The sequence below is a fragment of the Silene latifolia genome, chromosome 3, assembly GCF_048544455.1.
Source record: "Silene latifolia isolate original U9 population chromosome 3, ASM4854445v1, whole genome shotgun sequence".
NCBI classification, from domain to species: Eukaryota; Viridiplantae; Streptophyta; class Magnoliopsida; order Caryophyllales; family Caryophyllaceae; genus Silene; species Silene latifolia.
Window position 1 is genome coordinate 79,248,762 of NC_133528.1, and position 7,822 is coordinate 79,256,583.

Here is a 7,822-nt window from a genome sequence, read left to right on the forward strand (position 1 = left end):
CCATGTTAGGGTAAGCATCCCTAAACCAATTACAAGAAATAAAATATTCATAATCTAGCCCAACTCCTTTTTTCCTAGACACAAGCAATGGTCTCAAGTTGGTATTTTCTTGGTTGAATCGACACAAGTGGTGAGCAATCTTTGTAACCAAACCTGCTAAGACAATACAACTATTCTTTGGGTTACATTGTTTGGTCAAGTGGACCGCAAAGTGGTAGGGAATATTAATCCCCCAAGCATCAACACCATTAACATTCAAGAAAACACCCAAAATCTCCACCTCAACTTTCCTCACCGAGTGAGGCTCATTTTTCCCAAAAAAGGTCCATCCCATAAACCGTTTCCAAATCCGAATGTCGGGATAGTATATATATTGGTGAGGGCAATGGTCCCAACTTTGAAAGGGAAAGTGAGAAATGACATTCCATGTCAAAACGGGGTTATAAGACTCGGGTGATTCGGTAGGTAAGTCTCTATGAGGCAATTGGAAGATATTAGCAAAGTCCGCTAGGTCCATTCTATGGTCATCATTAAACAATCGGAAGGTCACAAAAAGCACAAAACCGGGTTTCTTAGACCTACGAAACTCAAAAGAGCTTAAGAACTCAAGGGTGAGTTCGGGAAAGGTCTTATAATCCATTGTATAACAATGCTTCATACCAAGATTTTTAAACCATGTCTTAACATTCTTTTCAATTCCAATATTGTTTAAAGAAGCTTGGTTAATAAACTTAGTCGGTTTCATACCTTTGCTCTTTAGGATGACCCAATTGTCATATTGCTTTTGACAATTAAAGATTACTCCGGGAAAATCCGGATCTTGCCACTCCGGGACCTCTTCCACTTGCACATCCTCCGCAGCCCGGGAGGATTCCGCATCATTCCTTCTCCTCTTAGAAGCACCTTGGGTAGGAGGTCTTCTTGGTGCCATTTTTCTGAAATGTAAGACAAAAATTCACCTTAAGGCAAACCAAAATTCATCCAAATAGACATAATAGAACAAATTAGTTACCTAATTCATACTATAAACATGAATAGAGCATTCTACAATCAATTTCTAGTACTAATAAGCACAAAATCAAATTCCCCCAATTTGAATTAGGGTTTGCAAAACTTGATTAAATTGATTGAAATGGATGAAATTAAAGAGAAAAGGAAGAGAAACTTACTTGTTGATGTTAATGGTTGATTGAATCTTGCAAAATGATGAAGAACTAGATGTTTCCTAGTGATTTTGAGAGAAGAAATGAAGGAATATGGAAGAGAGAAGAGTAAAGAGTACCGTCGGGTTGATAGGGGAATGATAGAAAATTTTCTCTTTTTTTTTACCCGTATAAAGCAGCTGCCACAGAAGTAGAGAACCACGTCCCCGATCGGGGTTGACCCATCCTCGCCATTTTGACTTGCTTCCTTGTTTTATTTAATTCCGTCCCGTTTTTTGAAAACTACATCCCCGAACGGGGTTCTTGCATGGGGAAGCGTGCCAAATTCTCCTTTAAATCTTATTTCTTCATTTTCACCTATAAATCACAAAAAGAAACATCGTCAAGTCGAGTATTTTATTTCTAATCTACGAAAAACATTAAATTGCGGAAATTTAAAAACAAAAATAAATAAAAGCAAATAAAAAGCTTGGGGTGCCTCCCAAGAAGCGCTGGTTTAATGTCCGTCACGACGTAAGAAGCTATTTGATCAAGTTTCATCATTGAGCTTGCCACCAACCAAGCTCCATTTCATAACTATCTTTGCATTCCGCAACCATTTGAAATTGTTCAAATAAAATTTCCTTTTCTCTTTGGCACTCTTAGCAATAGTGCCCTTAGCATCGCCACCTACAAAACAAACAACACCAATATCGTCCTCCAATGGATCCATTAGTAAGGATCCAAGCGTAGTAGAGGCATTAGGAGAGTCCACAGTGCTAAATAAATAACAAGACTCTTGTAACATTGGGCTTCTAATGGTGTTGTTTTTACTAAAGGAAACCCGATCATTACCCATTTCTAATGTCAACCTCCCATTTTTCACATTGATTAGCGCACCCGCGGTGCGTAAAAATGGCCTACCCAATATAATTGGGGTTTGTGAGTCCTCGGCCATATCAAGTATGAGGAAGTCAACGGGTAAGAAAAACTTGCCAACCTTGACGGGCACATCTACTAAGACACCTAAAGGTCGCTTTAAAGAACGGCCCGCCATTTGCAAAGTGATACTTGTGCATTTTAAAGCACTCATGTTAAGTTTTTCACAAATAGAATAGGGCATGATACTCACACTAGCACCTAGGTCGCAAAGGGCCTTATCAATGGTATATGTGCCTATAGTGCAAGGAATAGAATAGCTACCGGGGTCCTTAAGTTTCGGGGGAGACTTGTTTTGTAAGAGTGCACTACACTCTTCGGTGAAAGTAATGGTCTCAACCTCATTGAATGATCGCTTATTTGAGAGGATTTCCTTCATAAACTTTGCGTAAGAGGGGACTTGGGTAAGCAATTCTATAAATGGGACGGTGACTTGCAAATTCTTACAAACTTCCAAAAACTTACCGAACTTACCTTCCTCCTTGTGCTTTCCTAGACGATGGGGAAACGGTACTTGAAAAACTTCCTTTGGAGGAGTATCCTCCACATCTCTCACTTTCACTTTCTCATTCTCAATGGGAACATCCACCTTCTTTGAAACGGCATCACTCTCCTTAGCATTAGGAGAGACTTCATCAACAATCACCTCGTCACTTTCTTTGGGCATAGGGGGCTCAACATCTTTGGTATCAAGCTTGCTCTTTCTCTTTAACATCAATAACTGATGAGGAAATGGTACACGATCCTTAACAAGAGGCTCTTCACTAGCCTTCTTTTTGTCATTTCCCCCAAGCTTGGGCTTTTTAACAATCACCTCGTCATCCAAAGTCATGGACGGTCCATCATAGCTTGTACCACTTCTCAAGGAAATGGAATTAATGGTCGCATGTGGTTGCTCACCTTGTGGTGGTAATTGACCCGTTTTCCTTGAAGAGCTAGATGAGGCTAGTTGAGTCATTTGTTGCTCCAACATCTTGATTGTGGCATTGTGAGCTTGATCACTCTTTTGGATTTGTGCCAACAATTCCCTTTGCATTTGAACCATCATAGCCTCAATCTTACCTCCTCCTTGGTTATTTTGTGGTGGCGGTTGATTTTGTTGGTAATAGTGTTGTGGGGGCCTTTGTTGATTTTGATAACTCGGTGGAGGATTATACTTTTGTTGTTGAGGGACATAGGCATTTTGTTGTGGTAGGGGTTGAGGGTTAAGCACATTGTTGCTATTATAAGACAAGTTCGGTTGGAATTTTGAATTCGGGTTATAAGTATTGGAAAATGTACCCCGTGGATAAGAACTTTCTTTAAAAGCTTGAAAAGCATTTACCTTCTCAATGGTAGCTCGGCAATGAGTGGTGTAATGACCCGCACCTCCGCAACCATCACAAACAATGATTTGACTTGTTGAAGACACGGCATTGAGTTGTTGAAGGGAGTCTCTAGCATCTCTCTCCGCCAATTGTTGTTGGAGTAAGGCAATTTGAGCCAACAAGACGGGATTATCGGAGGATTCTTCTTTACCTTTGAGTGGCACACTTCGGGAATTGACATATTGTGCATCATGGACCGCCATAGATTCGATCGTGGCATGAAAAATATCGGTGTCAATTTGATCAAACCGTCCATTGTTGGCGGAATCAAGAATCCTTCGGGACTCGGCACAACATCCATTGTAGAATGTTATAGCTAGAAACCAATCATCTAGCCCATGATGTGGGCATTGCCTTTGTAGCTCTTTGTACCTCTCCCAAGCCTCATATAAGCTTTCAAGAGCTTGTTGACGGAATCCGGTGATTTGGCTCCTCATAGTTTGAGTTTCTCCGGTGGAAAAAACTTTTGATAGAAAGCAAGAGCCAATGTTTCCCAATTGGTGATTCCCATGGCGGTGCGGTCAAGGCTATTGATCTAAAGCTTGGCCTTGTCCTTCATGTTGGAATATGTGTCCTCCGACAATAATGCGATCACAACTGTCGATCATGATGATCACATGTTTAAATCTCATTTTTAAGAATACATGTGGGATGTAATATTTTACAGTCAACTAGTCCACATATATCGGTAATGATTGGCTGACTAGAGTTTGACATTACTATCGTGCGACGGTGGTGATCAGTTGATCCCCTTAGGTCATACCTAAAGGGTAACACTCTTAATTGAATATTTAATTGATCGTATGACGATACGAGTTAATTAAATTACTTAAAATTGACGGACGATTTTGGAAGTAATATTTACGTGTCTTATTGTAATTTGATTAAATAAGATACGGTCTAAGTAATCGAATTGTTTTATTACTTAGATGAAATTATTGTTTACGGAAACAATTGAAACTGAATGAATAATTTATTATAAATACAAGATGTTGTGATTTATAAATTGGTAAACCATTTTGGTACAAGTAATTGTGAATTACTATGTTAATTTTTATAAGTGACATATTTTATTAATATGTTGATTTTTAATTGTTAAAAATACATTTTATATATAAGATGTCATGTAATGTGTCACATGTGACCTATTGACAAAATCACAAATAAAATGGACTCATCCATTTTATGTGTGTGTACCGAAATGGAGGGTGTATTAGGATAAAAATTGTGTTGATTATTTATAAGTGGAAAACATAATTATAAAACCTACACCTAGCCTTGCATGCCTATATTCTTGGTTAGAGAATCAAGCTCATGCATAGGGCACCCTTCCACACCCACCGGTTTTGCCCTCTAAAGAGAATCAAATGGGTTCTTTCATTATTCATTCACATAATTCTAATTTTCTAGTGTAAGAAATAGAATTTTCTTTCAACATCTTAAGAAAAACTAGAGAAATAAAAACTCCAAAATCATCCTCTCTTGGCCGAAATAACAAGAGACAAAAACAATAGTTTTGGATCAATTTTAGTAAAGATTATTATTATTCTAGATCAAGTAATATTAATCTTTTAAGAGGTTATCTTGGGTATTCATCTTTGGGAGGGATTCTATCTTTGAATATTTGTTCATCCATATAAGGAAAGCTCAAGAACAAGTAAGAAGGAGATCTTACTTGTGCCCTTTGATCCGAAATTTTATAGTAAGGAAAACGATTTCTTCTCTATTCTTATTCATGTTTGCATGTATAAGATCTATATTTAATTTTATTACTAAATTAATTGTAACATATATGAATATGTTAAATACTGAGATTAATAATTTCTAACACTTCAAAGAGAAAGGGAAAAGTATTTCCCGTATTTGGGCTTGAGTGACGCCCGTTTGACGGATCATGGAGCAATAATCGTAGAAATTTTGCACATGCAAATTGGGATCCTCCAAAGGACTTCCCCCAAATTGCTTCCTCTCCACAAGGCTAATGAAAGCCGGTTTGATCTCAAAGTCCGGCACGGTAATTTGAGTAGTTGTGATACCGGCCGGAAGCATGGTCGCGGTGGGCTTTAAGTGATTGGAAAGTTTCACCATCTTTTTAGTAGTAGATGGTGGTGATGGTGGAGATGATGAACTTGAAACCTCCTCCTCTTCAAGAATTTTTAGATCGTCTAGGTAAGACTTTCTAGCACTTTGAACTTGCACGGGAGAAGCGGCTTATTTCACTTCTTTCCAAAAACGTCGTCTTCTCCTAAAGGTTTTCTCGGGATCGGAATCCGGTGAAAGTAATTCTCCACTACGAGAGGACCTGGGCATAAGACAACAATTTCTAGAAAATGATAAGTAACGGTCTCAAGGAACAAGTGTTCCTTAAGACAAAAGAAAACAAGATAAAAATCGACAATTCAAAACGCAATAAAACCGTGCTCCCCGACAACGGCGCCAAAATTTGATAGGCTTATCGTGTACCTATGCAAAGATAATTACCCTAGACACAAATTAATGTAGTATTAGGGGTCGAACACAAGGAGACGGGAATTGTGTGGTGAAATGCTATGGAAAGATTTTTATCAAGGTCGATTTCGTTTTGGGTTTGTTTTTTTTTTTTTTTTTGGTGAAATGTGAAAAATTATATTAATAATTAGGAAATTAGGTACAACATCACCACTTGCATTCACTTTTACACTAATGAAAAGAACAGAAAACTATATTACAGCCAAGGTACCCAATGACTGCGTTGAAAAATTATGTTTTGGGTTTGTTTGTTGTTTGGTTGATGACTAACAAATATTAATATGAAAACTATATGATAAAAGGGAGTCTAGGGGAGTCGGGTCGCACATACAAAGGTAAATATACGATTATGATAAACTCGGTAATAATAACATTGTCAATTGTTTAGGCTTAGAGACACCCACCTTACGGTATTAGTGTCAACCATAGACCGGGTCCTAGAGAAACTCTCGTTCATGACTAGGTCGTCCTATTACACATGCTTAGTCTAATTCAATTCCGTGCCTCTCGACTTTTAGAACGAATGAACAAAATTAATCAATGAATAAGGCCTTTTAAACATAGATTAAACGTGACGATGCAAACATGTGATAGAAACAATTAGACAATATTATATCAGCCTAATTTAACATTTTATATATTTGATTTTGCATGGCTTCCCTAGCCCCTAGACTAAGGAACTTAGTTACTCGTAATGCATTGTAAACTATAAACTTTGTTGTAAGAAATGCTAAACATGATTGTAGAAATTATATAAACTAAATGATATAACATGAAATAAGAATAATGCTAGTGTGATATGAATAAAGTACTAATGATTAACTATGCGTAGATTAAATACAAATGTAAAATCGTAAACTAGAAATAGAAATACCGTAATGGAAATGAACTTGTATGGAAGAACAAATAACCAAGTGAACTTGAATAAGAAATTCTTGTATAATAACTTGAATGTAGAACAAAATGTTGAAAGATTAAACTAAGGAAAGCTTAAACAACTTTGTAAACTAAATATGAAATCTAATGAGAGAAATGTTGCTTAAGGCAATAAAAGAGTGTATGAGACGTGAGAATAAGATGATCCCAAGCTTTGAAGTGTCTCTCCTTTATATAGGGGAGGGAAGTGAAACGTAAGCATCCCACAAACAACCAACCCCGATCGAGGTTGCCAGCCCCGATCGGGGGCGTGGTTATCTGGCTATTTTTCTTAATTCCTCGATTAATTACTTGAGGAATCTCTATGCTCGTGCTTTAATGCTCCTTAATCACCCGGTAATACTTCACCTTCTTAGCATCCAAAGCTCCTTAGCATCCAATGCTTTCACTCTAATTTGGACTTTCATTTTTGGGCTTGACTTTGCTTTTGACTTCAATTGTAATTCTTACTTCAATCCATCAAATCTTCATGCAAAAACCCATGCAACTTCATACACTTAGTCCAATACTTGGTCTTGCTTAGCCATTGCACTCTAGCTTGCATTTTTGTTAGATTTTAGCTCCTAAAAGCTTAAACTCCTACAAAACATATGGAAACAGGCAATTGAACTAGAATAACAAATATTAGCTCAAAACACTATGATAAGTGCTAAATAACATGTAAAATGGAGCTAATATAGGGGGTAAAACAATATAAATTATGCACTTATCACATTTTATGTATATGAGAGGTACATTAAATTTATAAAATAGGTCCTTATAATACTTATTAAAGGTACATATCATGTTTATTTTAATTAGTTATCAATTATGACTCGATTTTTTATTATGTACATTTTATTTATATAAGAGGTACATTAAATATATATTATAGGTACATATAATATATTAAAGTTACATACTATGTGTATCTTAATTAGTTACAAGGCA

General features: G+C 36.9%; 1 non-coding gene across 1 annotated transcript; it reads left to right on the forward strand.

Moving 5' to 3' along the window:
- The first annotated feature begins 3,781 nt into the window (after positions 1 to 3,781).
- LOC141650814 (small nucleolar RNA R71) lies at positions 3,782 to 3,888 on the forward strand. The gene has a single exon (XR_012546828.1). It is a non-coding gene; the product is annotated as a small nucleolar RNA R71 (small nucleolar RNA).
- Positions 3,889 to 7,822: the final 3,934 nt, after the last annotated feature.